The sequence below is a fragment of the Arvicola amphibius genome, chromosome 1 (genome assembly GCF_903992535.2).
Source record: "Arvicola amphibius chromosome 1, mArvAmp1.2, whole genome shotgun sequence".
NCBI lineage: Eukaryota > Metazoa > Chordata > Mammalia > Rodentia > Cricetidae > Arvicola > Arvicola amphibius.
In genome coordinates, this window is record NC_052047.1 from 27,148,157 (window position 1) to 27,168,765 (window position 20,609).

The 20,609-nt window shown below is 38.9% G+C and overlaps 1 protein-coding gene across 5 annotated transcripts in view; it reads left to right on the plus strand.

The window, feature by feature from the left end:
- Nucleotides 1-20,609, plus strand: part of Clock (clock circadian regulator) — an 83,611-nt gene that overhangs the window by 11,221 nt on the left and 51,781 nt on the right. For all 5 annotated transcript variants that reach the window (XM_038349489.2, XM_038349485.2, XM_038349479.2 and 2 more), the window contains one exon: nucleotides 13,012-13,096. The gene's annotated coding sequence lies outside the window, so the exon portion shown is untranslated. The remainder of the gene's footprint in view (nucleotides 1-13,011; nucleotides 13,097-20,609) is intronic.

The following is a 20,609-nucleotide window of genomic DNA, read 5'->3' on the forward strand; positions in this document are numbered from 1 at the left end:
ACCAAAGGCTGGCACTGGGTATCTTCTTTGGCTCAGCTCTAACTTGCTGCCTTGCTTCTTTTTTTATTGCCTTTTTTTGTCATATACTTAATTTTCATCATGTTTTCCCTTCCCCCACTTCCTTCCAGATCCTGCTGAACTCTACCCACACAACTTTGGTTTTTTTCCTCTTTCAAAAATTAAAACAAAATGAGAACTACAACAACCCCCCACAAAATAAACAAGCAAAAGACCAATAAGAAAAAAAAGGTCAAAACAAAGCAAAAATGAAACAAAATGTCCACAATCAAGTTCCTTTTGTGTTGGCCACCTACTCCTGGTGGGGCCCTGCCCTGAAGTGTGATCAGTATACTCAGTGAGACTCATTGTAGAAAACTGGTTTTCCCACCACCAGTGGATATCAGTTGCAGATAGCTTCTTGGTTAGGGGAGGACCCTGTGTTGCCATTGCCCTCAGTGCTGGGCTCCATCTATCTTGGCCCTGCTGCAGGTCCTGTGCATGCTGCCACACCCCTACGTTCATGGATCAGCTCTGCTGTGTCTGGAACACACTTCCCTTGGAGTCATCATCATCTCTGGCTCTTACAGTCTTACTGCCTTTTCTTTCCCTTAGATCACTGAGCCTTGAGGGGAGGGGCTTGATGAAGACTTTCCATTTAGGACTGTGCTCTCCAAAGTCTCTTACTCCACTCATAATTCAGCATAATTAACACAGGGTTTCTGTGTTTATTCCCAGCTACAACAAGAAACTTGTCTAATGTGAGTTGTTACTATCTTGCTATTTGAAGCACCTAGAACTCACTTATTTGGTTAGTCTGACAGCAAACCCCAGGTATCCTCCTGTTTCTGCCTCCCCAGCTTTGAAATAAGAATTATGTGCTACCATGCAGTCCCTTCAGCTCAGTTTTTTTGTTCGTTTTGTTTTATTTATTTATTGATTGATTGATTGATTGATTGATTTTTGGGTTTTTTGAGACTGCATTTCTTTGTGTAGCTTTGGAGCCTGCCCTGAAACTTGCTCTGTGGATCAGGCTGGACTCAAACTTTCAGAGATCTTCTGTCTCTCTGCTTTCTTAGTGCTGGAATTAAAAGGTATGGTCATCACTGCCTAGCCAATTTTGTCAGTGTTTGAGGCAAAGTTTTACTGAGTTTCCCAAGCTGGTCTGGAATTCCTGATCTCCTGTTTGGAATTTGGGGATGTCCTGCCTTGGAAAGTAGTGATTGTAGAGATGGAAGATCTCTGTGGTTATTCTTAAATGGAGCACTGGATAGAGGAACAGAAGTGAGATCCTTGTCTACTGACCTTAGGATGCATCACACTCAGCGCTTTTTCAGTCAACACTTGATGCTTTGTGGTTGCTTGGTCTCTAAGGATTAGTACATGGTCTAAAAATCTAGTAATAATTATTTGATATTTAGCCCAAATTATACCTACACTATGATTACCAGCATTGAAACAGTCACTTTAATGATTACGGTATAATATTTGATGAGCCCAGTGAAGTATAATTGGAACAGCCCTGCACTGAGGGCTTCCTTTGCCTGACTCTTACCACCCACCTGCTTGTGTGCTACAGGAGGGAGGCCGTTGTTTTTTTTTTTAGATCCTTTCTTCTCCTTACCATTTGTTAAAAGTTTTGAGATTCCTTTCTAAAGATGTTACTAGAATGCCTTTTGTAGTTATAAATATAAATTGAAGTATTGTGCCAATCATAAGGGTCTTGGTTTTATTTACTGATCAGCTCAGTTTCTAAAATAGTACCTAGTTGTAGGATATATTCAGTAATTATTTTTTTGTATATAAGTAATTATCCATATTATTTTTTCACTGATAGTAATGAATTTAATTTCTTGTAGTTTTCTTATGTCTTTATCTGGTTTTGATAAGTAGTTTTGATTTTCTAGGATGAATTTTTAAATGTCTTTTCCTTTTCAGGGCTTTGGAGGAGGACTGGTCGATAATTGTTAGAAGTGATCTGGTGCTGGGTCTTCTTTGTGTTATTTCTTGATTTAGTAATTTATAGCAAATTATATCTGTCCATCTCCTACTAAGAAATCTAAGAGTTCAAGCTGGGTGGTGGTGGTGCACGCTTTTAATCCCAGCACTTGGGAGGCAGAGGCAAGCGAATCTCTGAGAGTCTGAGGTCAGTCTGGTCTACAAGAGCTAGTTCCAGGACAGCCAGGGCTACACAGAGAAACCCTGTCTCAGAACAAACAACAACAAAGAAAAGAAAGCTAAGGCTTCATCCCATACTGTCATTCCCCGCTCTTACCATCACCATCTGCCATGGAACAGTCTACTACTTGAATGATGCCCATGCAGTAATAATGGAATAATTGCATTTCTTAGACAGTGCGCTTTAAGTTCTCTGTTTCATAGCAGGATGATAGTGGATTTCTCTGCATTTTTCCATCTTGACTCCTTTCCTTTTCCGTCTCAGTTTTCTACCTTTTGTTTTTGACCACATTGATAATGTTCACATTCCAGGCTTTGTCAGTAAACTCTAAAAGCTGAATGCAGTAGCCCTCACTTAACTTCCATTTCCATCCTCCAGCTCCTCCCCATACTCTCCCATGTCCCTCTCCCAATATCATCTCCTTGTTTCATTTGAATTTCTAATGCCTATAAAGGCTTTGTAAGAGAAAAAACTGTGTGTGAGTGTGTGTATACACATATACATACACACATATACATTTATTTAAAATTTATATAGGTTATTTTTGATAACTTTGTGACTTTAGAAAATAGACAAGTTAGTCAGCGACCAGTTTAAGAAGTCAGAGGTCTCCATGACAGTTTTACAGAAGACATTTGTCTAGTTGGCTTCAGAAAGCTTGTGCTAGGAAGCGGGTCCCAGTCTGTTGATTGTTGTAACAGAATTGGAGAGGAGACTAAATGTGTGTCTTTCTGTGTCTGTTAGGGCCCTAATGAGGAAAGAGTATGACCTAAGAATTTGGAGCCCTGCAGTTCCTGATGAAGTCTTTGTCCAACCCTAGAGAAGCATTTCCTTTAGAGTATAGCATCCTCCCCCACACAACAGGCCATTGCCTAAATAAAGACTGCCATGGTCCCAGGCAAAGAAGGATCTGCTTAATGAAGTCCCTTCTCAAGATCAGTTCCCATTTGCTTCTTATTGTCTTCTGCCTGACAACTATCATCAGCAACTTTGTACAGCCTGAGAGATTTGCAATTCCTCTTCTGGCAAGACCTGTCGTACATGCAAAATGGTTTGTAAGACTTAAATAATAAATATAAGGAGAAACCAGAGAAACAGGTGTGGGAATGTTTTGAAAAATGCTGACCTGAACAAAAACTTGGGAAGAAGGAAGGTCACTGATATGAGGTTACTATTGATAATCAGTGATTTGCAAATATTTTTCACAGTATGTAAACTTTTTCTGCATAGTCTTAATAGAGTCTTTTGTGGAACAAAATTTTACATATTGATGAAGTCTAATTTATCAGTTTTTTGTTTGTTTGTGGATCATGTATTTGAAGTTAAGCTGAAAAATTGCACCAAGTTCTAGGTCCCTATGATTTTTCCCTTTTATAGTTCAGTTGTCCGCATTTGAATGCATGATATACCTGGGGGCTGGCGAGATGGTTTAGTGGCTAAGAGCTCTTCCAGAGGACTAGAGTTCAATTCCCAGTACTTCTTGGGTGACTTGTAACCATCGGTATCTCCAGCTTAGCGTACTTTTCCTGGTGCATGGACATGACTTACCACCACCCCACACATAAATATTTATAAATTTATAAATAAATATACCTTTAAATGTATATAAAGTTTGAAGATCAGGTCAGGGGTCTCTTGATGAGGTTTCCTTGATTTGCCTATGGTTTTATGGTTTCTGTACTGTGATGGTCCTTCAAGTTTTTAATTCATTTGAAGCTGCCCTACACTGAAATCAAATCTAGATATTGATGAGGTCTGGCATGTTCATTGCCATATTTCCAATTTCTGAAAAAGGAGTGCCCCTACAGTTTTTCAGTATTTTAAAAATAGTAATAGTGGAGTCAGTGTTATAGTTGGAATTTGGTGAGCAGCTCCCTTGTTTGTAGAGTTATTTTTTGTGTTGGTGTAAAACTCAGAAGCTGATTCTGTCAGAGAGAGGCCTTTGGAAACTTCTCCTGTCCTTCTAGATCAGTCTTTGAACTTGGTGGATTTCACTCAGTGACCTCCAGCCTTTTCTTGAGCTCAGAGGTGCGGCTCTGTGGGTCTTGTTGTTGTTGTGTTTTTGTCATGTGGTGGATTTCAGTGTCCTGGTAAACACAGACCAAGGAAGTGTAAATGTATTTGGAGCATGGGCTGCTTCTTTTCTTTGTAGTTTTTATTTAAAAATAGTGAGGTTTTCATTTTTATAAGGAATATGTATTAGCAAGCTTCCAATTGCCATAACCAAAGAACTGAAAAAAATTTAAATGAGGAAAGTTTTATTTTGGTTCTGTTTCAGAGGTTTTAGTTCATCATCTGCTTGTTCTGTTGCTGCGGGTCTGTGGGGAGGCAGAGCTTCATGGCAGCAGCAGCGTGTGGAGAGAGGTTGCTTACCTCATATGGATGTGAGAACTGGGAAGAAGGCCTGCCTTTCCAAGGCACACTCCTAGTAACCCGTTTCTTCTAAGCAGCTGCCATCTCCTTATAGCCCATTCAGCTGTGGATTAATTCATTGGTAAGGTCAGCATTCTTATGGCGCAGTACCTGTGAGTAGCACCACTCCCTGGGACTAAGCCTCTAACACATGAGCCCCAGGAACCATTTTATATCCATGCGATATAAATAACTGAAATCCAAATGTGCTCTTTTTAAAAAACTTCAATCTCTGAAGTTTTCCCAATTCCCTCTGAAAAATAAGAGCTATAATTTTCCATTCCTGTGATGGAGGTTATCTGCAAAAGGCTGAATAGCAGAATAAGAATTATTTGTTAGGTTTTAGACAGAGTAATGATGATCATGTTTTAGAGTTGCTTTAATATTTTACATGTAAATGCAGTATTATTTGTACACTTTCTGTTTCTCCGTTGTGCGATAAGTTCCCTGCTGCAGCTCCAGTTCACATCAGAGGGCTACCCACTGCCAAGTTTGGCGTGCTAGCTGCTTGCTTCTCTGTGACTCATAAGCTAAGACTGTTTGCTTTAAAAAAAATCTTAAGTATACTGTGTGACATATAAAAAGGTGAAATTCGGATTTCAGTGTTGATTTTACTCAGATGCAGCCCCTCTTGTTTTCTGTGGACTGTGTGTAACTACTTTCAACTGCAGTGACTGCACAGTGGTGGCAGCAGGACTTTAGGACCTGCTTCAAGACCGTCCTTTGCAGGGTACGCCAGCTGACCCCATACTTCTCTGACAAAACACTTAATAAAAGCAACTCAAGGAAGGAAGGGAGACTTTATTGTGCTTCATAGTTTGAGGGGTACAGTCGTTTTGATGGGGAAGGCACGGCAGTGGGACTCTGAGGAAGCTGTCACATTGTGTCTGTAGTCAGGAACCAGAGACCAGCATGAATGCTGATGCCCAGCTCATGTTCCCGTTGTCTCTTTGATTCATTCTAGGACTCACCCCGTGGGACAGCACCACCTACCTTTAGTGTGAGTCTTTCCTTTAGGTGAACCTCTGTGGAAACACCCTTATAGGCACACTCCCAGCTGTGTCTCCTCGTCTCTTCTAAGTCCAGTCAAGTTGACAGAGAAGATTAATTACACCCTTGCTCTGTGTAGTAGGAGTATTTGTAGGTCAATTGCTAGGGTTTATAAGGTATGGGAGTCGGGGAAGGTTGACAACTGGAGGTAAAGGTCGGGTACCAGCTCTTAGTGACTGGCTTAGGCTCTTTTCTATCCTGGGAAGAGTAGCCCATATTAGGTAGACTAACTTGTGTTTCTTTTTTAAAGTAGGGAATAAATTAAGAGAATATATTCACTAATGAGTGAATATATATATAATTAATATAGAAATTTTAAGTTTTTACCATGTTTTAAAGTCGTCTTTATTTTACATGTAAATGCCTGTATGTATCATTTACACATTTTCTATTTTTCCATAATGTGTGGTGATAGCCTGTTCATTTTACTTATTAAGTAAAAGAATTGATATTATTTGGAGACCACTTAATGACAGTTCTTAAAACTAGTCCATTAGAGATGAAGGTGCACTGCCCCATGGATGATTAGAGAATGATTTTGAGGAACTCACTGAAGTTAGATACAGGCAGTCCTATACTACTAGAAGAAAGACCAGGATTTTAGTATTTACCTCTGTTGTTCCTCTGGAACACTTGATAGCAACTGGGCATATCCATCTCTCTGAATCCAGTTTCTTTTTGAAAAATAGATAAAAAAAAAATTTCTTCTGGCTGTAGGCGTTTGGGGGTTTGCTACAATTATTCATTGTGCGAGTTTTGCTCTCCACTGATTGATCTCTCACAGCTAGCAGTAACTTGGCACATGGTTGACTATTTAAGGATTAGTTGAGTGAAAGAAAAAAGACTGGTTGAGGTTCCATGTCTCTCAGATAGGCACGATCACAGTAATGCCAGCTTCTTCAAAGGTTTGCTTTTGGGGATTTGACCAGGCTTTGTTAACTAGAGTAGCATTTTGATGGAAATAGAAATTTTCTTCAGATCTGTTATTTATAGAATGCTATCAATTCATTGGCTAGATTTATTGGTATACTTAATTACATAACATTTTATGAATGCTTTAAATGGCAAGGTGAACTGCTATTTTAAGAATTAATTAGCCTCGCCTCTAAGAAATAGAGGAACTAATTCATTGTAAAACCTTAGTGCGTGTGCATGTGTGCGTGCACACACACAAACACACTCATTTGGAAAATTCATGTAAGTTTTTTGAACTTCCCCTAACTCTCCAACAAATCTCATTTTATAATGGAACTTGTCTATACAGTTTCTTCAACAGTTCAACTTACAGAGTCTTAGTTCACAACATGTAAAGATAGTGTACAGGAGTTTTAGTGAAGGAAAATTGTTCCATATTGAAAATGATTGGTAAGTGAAAGTAAAAGAAAACAAACATTTATCTGTCTCCTCCTGTGCAGATTATGTCCCAGGATTATACAGTTGGTAGAGGGAAATTGTACACATCTGCATGTTCCTCACATAATCGCTCCTTAGCGGCTGCAGAGATCTGTGTGCAGTTTGAGCCTTGTCTCTCCACAGGTTCAGAGGCAGCCATTACTTGCCATTACAATGACTAAAGACAAATATGTAGAGTAATTATTGGAGTGAAGAGAAAATACTATGACCCTTATTTTCTAAATAATCTGTGGTTCAGAATGTTTACTTAAACTAGTCAGATGGCTGTGAGTTTGCTTAGCCTAATTGGTTGTACAAAAGTGATTTGGCACTTAACACAAGTTTTAATAAATCAGGGTAACTGTCATTTTAGTGAAGTGATTATGCTGAAAAATATTCAGAGGACTTTTCAATTTGAAAAAGGGTTTATTTACCGTGGGTGATGTTTTAAGTATGGCCTCGTTGATGGGATGGATATAAACATAATGAATATGTTGGAGTTACCTGCTGTGGGAGGAGGAGAGATGGTGGGTTGTTTTCCCTGGCGACATGGAGTTGTATATGTATGCGCTTCTTATCAGAGTTCCATAAGAGCATTTTCATGCAAGTATGTAATGTACCTTGAACAAGTATGTGTGTCTGTGTATCTAATACTTGTTTTTGTATAATAAGCGAGCTCTAAGCCTGTGTTTTGTAGTGCTGCACAGATCAGATTTCCTAGCAGACGTCCTCAAGACTTGTGCACTGATGAAAAGACTGTCCTTCTAAGACTGTCCTTTTAGGTCAGTACAGTCTTTTCTCTTTCATCTAAGAAATCCACAAACATTTGGCTTTTTAAGTTAATGGACTCTTACAAAATTTGTGGTTTAGTTAAATTTGGATATCTGTTTCACACTTAAATCACATCACATCTTTTTAATGTGCATTTAGAAATTAATGCCATTTTTTAAAACATGACATAACAATGAAGTAGTTTTTTTAGAAGAGAAAAATAGGTTCTCATATTTATTTGGACAGTATACAAACAGGAGACTTAGGTAATATTTGCAAAGATGTATTTGTTGAATTGTTGAAATGGTCATATGTTTTATTAAGAGAACTTGCTACAGGAAGTTTCTGTGGTACCGCCACAAGGCTTGATTCATAAACCTGGTTTGGGTGTGGTTTTAAAGAACATTGCTTGAGTTTTGTATTATACCAGCTAAACTTTAGCTCTACTTTTGATTAGTGTTTGTATCAGGAAACAAAATTTGTGGTATCAACAGACAAAATTCTAAAGTAGGTCATAAATCAACATGTTATTAGATTATAAACAAGTTACAGTTTTAATTTATAAATTATAGAAAATTTATAATTTTAGTTTTTACCTTAAGGTTTTGAGTTGTCCTTTGATAATGATAATTAGCAATAATTAAATCAAGTTAAAAGAATTTCCCTCCTTTGAGTGATGTAAAAACATAGGAAAGTAATTTTTTGCTCATGTGTTTGTTTTTTGGAATAAATAACATGTATTTTATCTTCCTTCTTAGATGTAGGTCGAGCTATAGTATTAGACACCAAATTCATAAAAAGATAAAAGAATACTTCAGCTTTCTAATTATAAAAAGAATGTGTTTTCATGAAGGATAGTTTAGAATATACAAAAGAAAATGTGAAAACCATTGTCCATAAAACATCTCAGAAGCCATCATATGCTGTAGCTTTGATTTTGTTTTGGTTCCACTCTAAGTACAATTGGACATACAATTTTTTCTAGCTTTAGTGTTGTATGAAGGTCGCTTGTTTGTTCTTGGCTGACCAGAACCAAAATAATCGCAGAGACTGTATTAATTAAATCACTGCTTGACCTATTAGCTTATGCATATTTCTAGCTCACTCTTACTTCTTAAATTAATCCATTTCTATTATTTTATATTTTACCCAGAGGTTCATGGCCTACCAGCAAGGTTCCACCTTACAGCTTGCATCTTTCTCTTCTGGTGGTTTCTTCGCATCTCCCGACTCAGCCTTCTTCCTCCCAGCATTCAGTTTTCCTCACCTACCTCTGTTCTGCTCTGCTATAGGCCCAAAGCAGCTTCTTTATTCATTAACCAATAAAAACAGCACATAGACAGAAAGACCTCCCACAGCACTTTAGTTTAAGTAATATTTTGGTGAATATAAAACTTAGGGTGCTTCTGGTTGTCTATTTCCCAAAGTGAAATTATCTGGTCAAAGGATCTGTATATTCTCAGATTATTTATGAGTCTGGGTCCTTCCTCCCCCTTTAAAAGTCAGGGTCTAGTGTAACCCAGGCTAGCCTTGAACTTAGTATGTAGCTGAGGGAGGATGCCATTTATTACTTTTAACCCTCCTGTCTTCACTTCCTGAGTGAGTGTTAGAATTACAAACAGGCACTATCATGCTTGGCTTATTTGGTGTGTCATCAAACTAGGGCTCCATGCTTCATAGGCAAGTGCTACCAACAGAGCCGCAGGTTTTCCTTTAAGAAGAGCAAATTTCTGGCTGAGGCTGTAACTCAGTTACTAGAGTGCTTAGTGAGTAAGCGAGTAAGCATGGCAGCCAGAACGTGAGGCAGCTGGTCCCATTGAAAGCTCTTTGCTCAACTACCTGTTTCTTTTGCATGCAGTCCAGGACCCCAGCCTAGGGGATGATGCTGTTCACATCATAGTGGGTCTTGGCACCTCAGTCACCCAAATCTCGAGAATCCCTAACAGGAACATCCGGACTTCCTGGGCGAGTCTATATCCTGTGAAGAAAACAATTAGTGCTATCCATCATGGACATAAAGGACTTTCTCTGTACTTCTGTTTCTCCTTTGAATTTTTGTTAAGAAGGTCCTGCTGTCTTTGTGGAATCACTTTGTAATATCGCTGAAGTTCTTCGGAAGAGTTTGAGGAGCAAAGGTGTTAACTCAGTCATGGTTTGATAGAACCAGTGAAGGCAGTTTGGTTTTTCTTTGTGAGTAGTTTTTGGTTATATATTATTTATTTATCTGTTTAGATTCCTTTCATCTTTAAGTCTTGATAGGCTGTATGTACGCAGGAGTTTATCCAGTCTTTTGTCTGGTTTGTAGTAATGTCTTACAGTCCCGTGTCTGTGGCTTCAGTTCAATTGTCTCCTATTTCTGATTTGGTCTATCTGAATCTACTTCATAGAATTGGACATAAATTCATTTGATTTTTTTTAAGGCTTAGCTTTGTTGATTTTGGGGGTGGGTCTTTTTTCTGGTTGATGTTTATTTCCTTCCTTCAGCAGACTACAGACTTGGTTATTTTTCTTTCTGGTTCTTTGAGGTTTCTTAATTTTCCTTTTTCAGAGCTTGATGTTGGACCTAAGACTGTTAGTGCATCAGGGAAGTGCCCTTCAGAGAGCTGCACTCTGGGTGTGGTAGTTTTTATTTTGGGTATTTAAGTACTGCTCTAAAATGGCTACTCCTTTACATTTTGATGTGCTTTTGTTTCTCTCAAAGTACTTGATCATTTCCTTCTTGATTTGGTCTTTAGCTCTTTGGTTATCTAGTAATGTATTGTTAAATTTGCACATTAGTACATTTCTGTTTTTATTCTATTGTGGTTGGAAAGCATACTTCAGGCTTAAATTTGTTAAAGCTTGTTTTACGATCTAACATGTGACTTGTTCTACAGACTGTTCAGTGTATTTGAGAAGAGTGTACATTCTGTGACTGTGAATGAAGTATTGTGTGTGTGTTTGGTCTGTGATGTGAGTTTGTTTTATTTTCATAAGGATGGACTGAACTGTCCGTCATCGCAGCCTTTACTTTTGTTTGTCTTCACGCTGCTCTTTCATTTGGATGCTGTGCTGGTGGAGTGCACATCGCGACAGCTGTAGCTCTTGAGTGAGGTGACGCTTTCATGTCATATGTAGTATTTATCTTCCTAAGTATGGCCCTGTGTGCCTGTTTCTGTTTGTCTCTTCCCCTGTGTGGAAGATTTCTCTCTGTCCTTTCAGTTCTAGCCCATATATACTTTTTTTTTTTTCTTTTTTTTTTTTTTTTTTTTTCTTTTTTTGGTTTTTTCGAGACAGGGTTTCTCTGCAGCTTTAGAGCCTGTCCTGGAACTAGCTCTTGTAGACCAGGCTGGCCTCGAACTCACAGAGATCCGCCTGCCTCTGCCTCCCGAGTGCTGGGATTAAAGGCGTGCGCCACCACCGCCCGGCTTAAACTATCATTAAGAACTTAATTTTTTTGTTTGTTTGTTTTTCGAGACAGGGTTTCTCTGCAGCTTTTTTAGAGCCTGTCCTGGAACTAGCTCTTGTAGACCAGGTTGGCCTCGAACTCACAGAGATCCGCCTGCCTCTGCCTCCCGAGTGCTGGGATTAAAGGTGTGCGCCACCACCGCCCGGCTTATACTTTTAAATCTAAAGTGAGGCTTAAGGTATTACATGGTTGGATCTTGCCTATTTTGAATTCATTCAGCTGTTCTCTGTCTCTCACTGTAGGACAGGTACTCACACACTCTTAGGTTAGTGTAACCCTTGTTTTCCAGGTCACTAGCGCTCCTCTCCTTGCCGGTTCATCTGCATTTATTTTGTTCTCTTTACGTTATTGTGGTTTTCACATTTCTTTCTGTGTATCCATAGAAATATCTGTTATTTTCATGGATAGTAAATAAAATGTGACTGTCTCTTTAAGCTGAAAACTTGAATTAGGTGCAGAAATTCGAGTCATTTACTCTTCCTCCTGCTTTACGTTACTGATATCACATCTTACACTTATTTATTTATATTATATGCCCATTAGGATTTTTGTGTAGTTTTTAAAAATATCTATGTTTCAATTTCTGTAGAGAATTAAAAGTGATTTATCTTACTTATAGTTTTTTTCTGTCTTCTCTTTTATTTTATTAAAAAGAGATTTATTTTGTATAATATATTTTGAATCTGATTTCCCTCCTCTGAGATTCCACATACCTTCCTATTGGAATCCACACCCTTTCTGCTTGCAGGCATCTAAATAATAATAATAATAATAATAATAATAATAATAATAATAATAATAGCAAAAACAAACAGAATAGGACAAACAGAAGAAATTAATAGCCCAAGAAAAAAAATACAGTATACACATGAAGATGCAGACACATTTTTGTTCACACAAGAATTCCCTAAAAACACAAAACCAGAAGCCAGAATACACACACACACACACACACACACACACACACATAAAGCCTTGTCAAAACCTTATGGGACAGAGACCCTTCAAAGCGCTACTGAGTCCGTTCTGTACTGGCCATCCCCTGCTAGGCATGGGCTTGCCCTTATGTCCCCAGACCCCATTGGAGAGAACTGATTTGTCATCAACTGAACCATAGCTTCTGGGTTTGGGGTGGGGGCTTCTGTACATTTCTCCTCTCCGCTCTGGCACCCCATCTGGTGAAGACTTGTGCAGACCCTGTGCCTGCTGCCATGGCCTCCATGAGGTCATATGTCCATCGGCCAGTGTGTTTAAAAGGCCTTGTTTCCTTTGTGTTCTTCATCCACTCTGCCTCAGACACTCTTTCCACCTCTTCCCCAGGGTTCCCTGAGCCCTGAGGGGACTGTCAAGGAGACATTTCGTTTAGGACTGAGAATTCCAGTCTTTCGCCTTCTCTTCACATTGTCTGCCTATGGGTCTCTATTTCTTTTCATCTGCTGCAGCAGGAAACTTCTCTGATGATGGCTAAGCAAGGCACTGATCTATGAGTATATGAGTGTATATGAGTAGAACATTGATAAAAAGTCATTTTATGGATATATTCCTTTAGCAAAAGAATACTATTTGGTTTTCCCCTCAGCTCCTGGCCTTATTTGTAGTTTTAAAACTATTTTTTTATGGCATCAGTTTATAGAATTTCAATTTTATTGTTTATTTTTATAACAAAGTTCTAAATCTATGTTTAAGAATTAGTTAAAATGTTTTTTGTGTTAAAACTGTATATAAGTTGAATAGAGTTAACGTTTCTTTCTTGTTTAAATAGGGTTCTGATAGTCAGTCATACAGAGGAAGGCCTTGAGCACGTGGATTTTGGAGAATCCGTTCTAAAAGTGTAAAAAGTGCAAAAGGTAAAGGCATCTTATAATGTTCTATTGTATTGATTTTTCCCTGAAAAAAAATGTGTAAAAGGACTTAGAAATTACTTGGCATGCTCATTTGAGGAAAGCATTATTTAAAAAATTTTGCTTTTGTGTTAAGTCCAACTTAGAACATTTGGCAGACAGTCGTTACTGTTTATGTATTACTTTAATTAATGACTACATGATGGTTAATAAGACTGCAGCTATCTCTGTCTCATGAAGATTGCATTTTAGAGGAAGACAAGCAGTAAACAAACCATTAGTGGTACCAAAAGAATGAAAATGGACAGTAGACGGGGCGGCTTTCGTAGTGTCAGCCGGAGGCAGCTGTGTGTGAAATGGCGGTGCTGAGCCGTGTGTGGCTCTGAACGAGCAAAAGAAACTACATTGGCAGGAAAGAGCAGAGTGTAAATGTGGCTGAAGTGTGCCCTAGGTGCTGCAGAGCGGACATGAAGATCAGCCTGCAGGAAAGGCGATGAGGAGGAAAGCAGATGGCGAGAGAGCAGTCAGGTGCTCCAGGTGAGCTCTGTTCTGTTCTGCACAGCTTCGGAGCCTATAGACGACTGTGGTGCTGGGAGATGGCTCACTGGGCAGAGTGCTGCCTGTGCAGGCATGAGGGCTAGCCTGAGCTCACACCCTAGCTCTCACATAAAACAGACAAACAAACAAACAAAAAACTGTTGTGGCATTCTATACCTATAAGCCCAGCACTTGTGGGTGGAGACAGGTGATTACCCAGAACTCCCTGGCCAGGTTAGCTAAATTGGTGAGCTTCAGGTTCAGTCAGTCTCTGTTTCAAAATGTTAGATAGAAAACAATAGAAGAAAACATGACGTCAAACTCTGGTTTACACATGTACATGCTTTGCACTTACATGTGCATATACATAACATACACTACATAGTATGTACCCACACAAACTATAGCTATGTCAAAGACATTGTGATACCAGATATGGTAGCACATGCCTGTTTGGGAGGCAGGGAAAGGATCCAAAATTTGAGGCCAGCTTGGGCCCTGTGATAATTTGCCATGGGGCAGTGGGGGGGCAGTCTATATTTAAGGCTTCGAAGTTGGAAATAATAGAGTAAGAAAATGTATTTAGGAGTTATTGGCATAAAGAACTGCTTGAGTGTTTTGCATTCAGTTACCTAGGAAATTCAGCCCTAGTTCACACTGATAGTTATCATAAGAAGTGTACTCAGCCCTAGTTCACACTGATAGTTATCATAGGAAGTGTACTCAGCCCTAGTTCACACTGATAGTTATCATAGGAAGTGTACTCAGCCCTAGTTCACACAGATAGTTATCATAGGAAGTGTACTCAGCCCTAGTTCACACAGATAGTTATCATAGGAAGTGTACTCAGCCCTAGTTCACACTGATAGTTATCATAGGAAGTGTACTCAGCCCTAGTTCACACTGATAGTTATCATAGGAGAAGCAATGTCATTAAAATGAATACAAAAGCCGAAAATGTTCTGCAGTAGAGAAGTGATTAAGTCAGTACAGAAATGATGGCTACATCACATCCACCAAGGGATCGTCTAGAGAATCAAGGAAGTAGCCTATGCATGTAGCAAATACAGTGTTTGTGAATACAGATAAGCGATCCAGTGGAGGCTGCAGGAGTCCAACAGTAAGAGTGACGAGAAAGAGTGAAGACATCTAGACTGCAATGGTAAACAGCTCAGCTGAATTTCACGCCTTGAAATCTCCTTAGAGCCAGTGTGTTAGCTCCCTTGTCCTTGTGGTGCAGTACCCAGCATAAACTACTGTAAGACAGACTTCTTGATTATTATTTTGGATTCTGGGTTCAGTAGACCATGGTTATTTGCTTTTGGGTTTCTGGGCTCATTGTGAAGTTGATCATTAAGGCTGCAGGAACGTGAAGAAGAAGAGAAGGCAGGACACAGGAAGAGGCAAGATCTTGTAGTGAGGAGCTGCGGGCTGCGTTCCCGCCGCCCTGCTCCCGGCTGTCTGCTAGCTTATGCCCCGAAATAACAACACACAAATTATATTCTTTTAAACACTGCCTGGCCCATAGTTTCAGCCTCTTATTCACATCTTGATTAACCCATATCTAATAATCTGTGTAGCACCACGAAGTGGTGCCTTACCGGGAAGTTTCTAGCATATGTCCATCTTGGGCTGGAGCTTCATCGCATCTGTCTCCCTGAGGAGAGGCATGGCGGTCTGACTCACTTAGGAGAGGCGTGGCATCTGACTGAGCCATCTACCTCACTTCCTTCTTCCTGTTCTGTCTACTCCACCCACCTAAGGGCTGGCCAAGGCAGTTTCTTTATTAAAACAGAAGACCCTCCCACATCAAGATCTGGCGGCCATTGACCTACTTCTGCTCACTAGGCCTCACCTCCTACCTTTTGCCACCTGTCAATAATACCTTTGTATCATGAGTCAGTCAGAGCATCAGTCTGCTCATTATGTTAGAACCCTTAGGATATTTGACTCTGGAACTACCCTGGAGACACACCCAGAGGTTTACTTCATTAATCTCTTAGATTAGTGGCTCTAAACCTGTGGTCACAACCCCTTTGTGGGGAGTCTAATGACTCTTTGACAGGGTCACCTAAGACCATCGAAAGATGCCGATATTTATATTATGTTTTATAATAGTAGCAAAATTACAGTTAGGAAGTAGCAAAGAAAATAATTTTATTGTTGGGGGTCACCAAAACCATGAGGAACTATACTACAGGTTGCAGAATTAGGAAGGTTGAGATCCACTGTCTTAGATGTTTCTTAATCCAGTAAAGTTGACCAAGATTAACCAGTCACAGCTAAATACAGAAAAATAGTTTTGCAATTGGTACACATTCACAAGGACAGAGAGAATGGGAGAGAAAAAAAAAAAGGACCTCGAAAAGCTAAAGGAAGTGTGGTAAGTTTCTTAAACTAGCAGTGGAGGTCTGAGGAACTTCTTGTCACTCTGAAATCGCCATGAATTTCAAAGCCCTCTTTATTTCTGGAAATGAAAGTGGTGGTGGTATTAAATAGAGTAATTCATTGTACATATACTGGAGAGATTTCTTTCTTCTGACTCTGAAATGTGTGTAGTTGCTCCTGATATTCCCATAAGTCTGACTATTCTTTAGTAAGTGTAAAATAAGTAAGAGCTAAATGGAAGGGTTGATAAATAAAAGCAATGTGTTAAGAGTAGAGAGAAAAGTTAAAAATTGAATAAACTGACTAAACTGTCTTTTATCCTTCATATTCAAATAAGAGTTCAAAAAAATCAAGGAAACAGAAAAAGTAAATAGGGAATGATGTAAGAAACCTTGCTTGAATGACATAAATTATAGCCTGCAGAATGACTGTTACAGCTAGAAAAATAAGTGGAAAATAGGGTACATTACCATTAACTTTTAGAACAGAGGGTTGCTTTCAGGGTGAAAGAAGTTAGTTACATAAGAAAGGATTAATAATCAGCAGATTTGGACTTGTGATATCATTTCTCTTTTAACAAGCAAAACTTAAATAAATAAATTAAGTAAATAAAAAATGGTGACATCATGATGTGTTGGTCAGCGTTTGGTCACCTTGACAAAACACCCAAAATAAACACCTTTTTAAAAGGAGGAAGGGTTAGCTTGGCTCATTGTTTCAGGGGGTTCAGTCTCCAACCACTTGATGTCATTGCTTGTGGTGACCCTAGACGTCATGTGGTAAAGCTGCTCACTTTGTAGTACCCAGAAAAGATACTAGGGTGCTGATAACATTCCTCCAACATTTTACCTTCTGACATAGCTAGGAACTAAGCATTCATTACCTGTCATTTGAGATCAAACCATGTCACCTAGAGTGAGAAAAGAGCTTCACTAGAGACCTAAGGAATCATCAGGGTGATACTGAATACTGATCCCAAGATGACAGCACTGTTCTTGGGTACAGATAACAGACATCATAAGAACAGATTAGCAAGTTCTGGGGGAAACAGTTAGAAAATGGTGAGAAGTTTACTGTATATGAAGGTAAAGAAAGTATACTTAGATAGTCATGAGTTTGTAGTAAATCAGCAACAAGTATGTGTAAAACCAGATAAGCGGTAAAGGGAAAAAGCCATTACACACTTTCTTCCTGCTGAGATAAAACACTGTGACCAAGGCAACTTGTGAAAGAAAGCATTTTATTGGGTTTACAGCTCCAAAGTGGTAAGAGTTCATGATGGCTGCAGGAATAGCTGAGAGCTCACATCTCAAACCACAAATGGGAGTAGGGAATGGCAGGAAACTTTTAAGACACAAAGCCTGACCCTATGATAACCTCCAAGGCCACATCCTTCCCAAATAGTTGTACCAACTGGGGATCAAGTATTCAAATATATGAGCCAGTGGTAAACAATCTCTTTCAGACCTCTGGAGCAGCTAACTACAGGGAAAACTACTCAGAGGGGAAATTTAATGTGTGCTGGGAGGTCGAGGCTTAGCTGTGAACCACATTTACAGTTGTAAAAGTTTGAACTTAGCAGTTGGGAGGGGCGTATGTTTTTAATGTCAAAAAGAAAAAAAAGTGAAAAAGATTGTTCAGCAATGTCTCAGTTGTTTTATCTATCGATATGATTAAAATCATGACCTACAGAAACTTGGAAAGGAAAGGATTTATTTCAGTATCACACTTCGTTACTGAGGGAAGTCAAGGTGGGAACCTGGAGTTAAGAACTGAAGCAGAGGCGGTCGAGAAGTGGTGTTTCCTGGCTCGCTCCTTGGGGCTTGCTCAGACTGCTTTCTTACACACCACCTGCTCAAGGGTGGCATTGGCTGGGCTATCCCACATCAGTCTCTAATTAAGAAGATACCCCCGTAGGCTTACATAAGGCCAGTCTTATAGTGGCATTTTCTCAATTATGGTTCCTTTCTGTAGCTCCTGTGTAGTTGACCAAAAAAAAAAAAAAAAAAAAAAAACTAAAACCAGCCAAGAAAGTGATTAAGATCTTTGCCTGCTCTGTTCTTCCAGAGGATTCAGGTTTGTTCAATACCTAACTTTGATTGGTGGTTTACAACCACCTGCGACTGTAGACCCAGGGGATTTTATGCCCTGTTTTAGCCTCTGAGGGCTCTTCACTAGTGTGGTGCACATATACAAGCAGGCAAAACACCCATACACAGAAAAGTAAATGAACTAAGTTTTAAAAAATACTCCTGCTCCCTAAAAACAATGCTTTTCAGTAAAATTAAGTAGAAGATGCCTAAAAATCTAGACACTTTTGAGAGCCAAAGAAGCTAATTTAAATACATTGGGACAATTATGATTATCTAGGCACTCTATCTGAAAATGAAAGAATCAAAATTAACAAAAGATGTTCGCAGTAGAAGGTTTGTTACTGAAAGAAAGTGGAAACTGGGTCAGAACAAAGGGCTTCTGATTTTATAGTAAGTTTCTTACAACCACTCAACTGTATAAAGTTCATCCCCGTGTGTGCATGTGGGAAAAAAAACTAAATTGTAAAATAAAAGAATGAACTGGACACTGAGATCACAGTTGTTTTCCTGGGGAAAGGGACAAAAAAAAAAATAAATGGCAGTAGCTGAAGAAGGTTGGTGGATCAAGAGAAGTGAGGTTTTATTTTATTGGTCTCTTAAAGCTCAGAAGTACGGTGCTAATATTGATCAATGGCAGCAGTTGGAAAGGAAGGCCTGTGGTGGGTGACAGCAGATGGGATTCAGAAAGACAGTAGTGTAATGCCAGTAATAATACACTGCACAGTTTATTTTTAAAACAGAATCCTTTTTATGTGAAGGATTCTATTCCAAAGATGGACTGCCAGACACTGAGATCGTCTCTAATTCTGTGTACTGCTCTTGTGCTGAAGTAGGAGTTGCTTCTGTCTTTACCCCATTTAAATTGTTCATAGTTTTTTCATTTAATGCTGCCTGCCCATTCCCTGGTAAGCTTGCATTTAAAGCTGGTTTTAAAGTAGCATTTACACACCAGTACTTGTGCCCTCAGTACCCTGTCATCATGAAATAGTAACATGATACATGCTAAATCTGTGATTTAGAGTTCAAGGAGCTTATGGAAAGGAACATTTAATTCCTAGCTTAACTTGATCTTTTTGCATTTTGGTGAACTGTGCATTTAAGTAATTGCAATTGATCCTTTTAAAGACACATTGCCTATCATTCTGGGCTACTAATGTCAATACTTTATAAAAATAAATAAACGTAATTTTATATGAGTAGACTGTGTACTTGGAATTTCTCTTGAGCTTGTGTAGGGAAATGATATGATGTCTAAGATGCAACCTTTCTGATGAGCAAGTGTGACTCTAACTTGTCATTAAAATCCTGGGTTATTGGGTGGGTTTTGTGTTTGTGTGTGTGTTTCTTTATTACCACGGCATTCTGTTGCTATGACACTCTTCAGAAAGCTGTGTTCTGGAGGTAATTTAGTCCTAATTATTTTATTCCCTTCATTTTTCTCATAAATAAAATATATCTGTCAGTTGGCTGAAAAAGTAGAATAAAGATTGTGAGCTACCCTGTGAGCAAGTGTAGTCTTGAGTGTGTAGCTATGAGTAAGCATAAGCTGAGCAAATCTTTTGAAAATTATTGTTGATGGTAACAGAGAATAGCTAAACAGTAAGTTGGTCTTCTAAGCCATTTTGCTTCTTTCATTTTGTACATAGTCAGCAGTGTCTTTCCTGATAGGTTTGTCATAACCCCACCCCGTTGTTTGTCCCGTTTTCTCCTTTATGACAGTTAAGCATGCTAATAATGGCTTACTAAATGAATGACATATAAGGCAGAGATTTGGCCCCTTAGTTTTAAAACTATATTTTATATGTGTTTTCCGCTGTCCTTTTTATTTTAGTAATAGAACCAGCATCTATTACTACCGTTGCCCTTTCTTGGGATCTAGAAGGTGGACATAGGTAAACCTGAATATTGTGTAGCTGTGTTCCCTCTTGTGGTACTAACCCAGACACTTGGAGTCACAGTGCTCCGTTTGCTGTTGATCACCTCTGGTCATTATGTTGTAAGAATTCAGTCTTCTCAGTCTCATTTTGTTACCTAACCATAGAGACAGTGCAGTGTCATTTTCAAGGGCTGTCTCTCTTCCTCTTTTAGTGGCATCTGAAAACGACAGAATGTTTTAGGCTCTCCTGTTAACTAACATACCTTTAAATACCTCTGGTTTAGATAGAATTACATGTTAATTTATATTATTTTACAAATTCTAAATAAAGGAACCAACAATATAAATTTCTTAAACCTCAAAACTTAGGATGTTGATAAATCAGATCATTTGTTAATCAATATTTAACTCACGGCTTGAGATAAAACTGCTTTTTAAAGGACTTTTAGGCTGTGACTCAGTTTGGAAGCAGTGCGTTTTAAGGTTTAATTACTTAAAGGTATGAAACACCTCAAGATACTTATTTTCTCTGCTTGATTTGCCTCCTCCTCAACTTTCCTGAAGCCCCTTTAAGTGCTAGTGATTAAGACTCTAAACTATAACATGCCTATGAAGAAAATAAGCT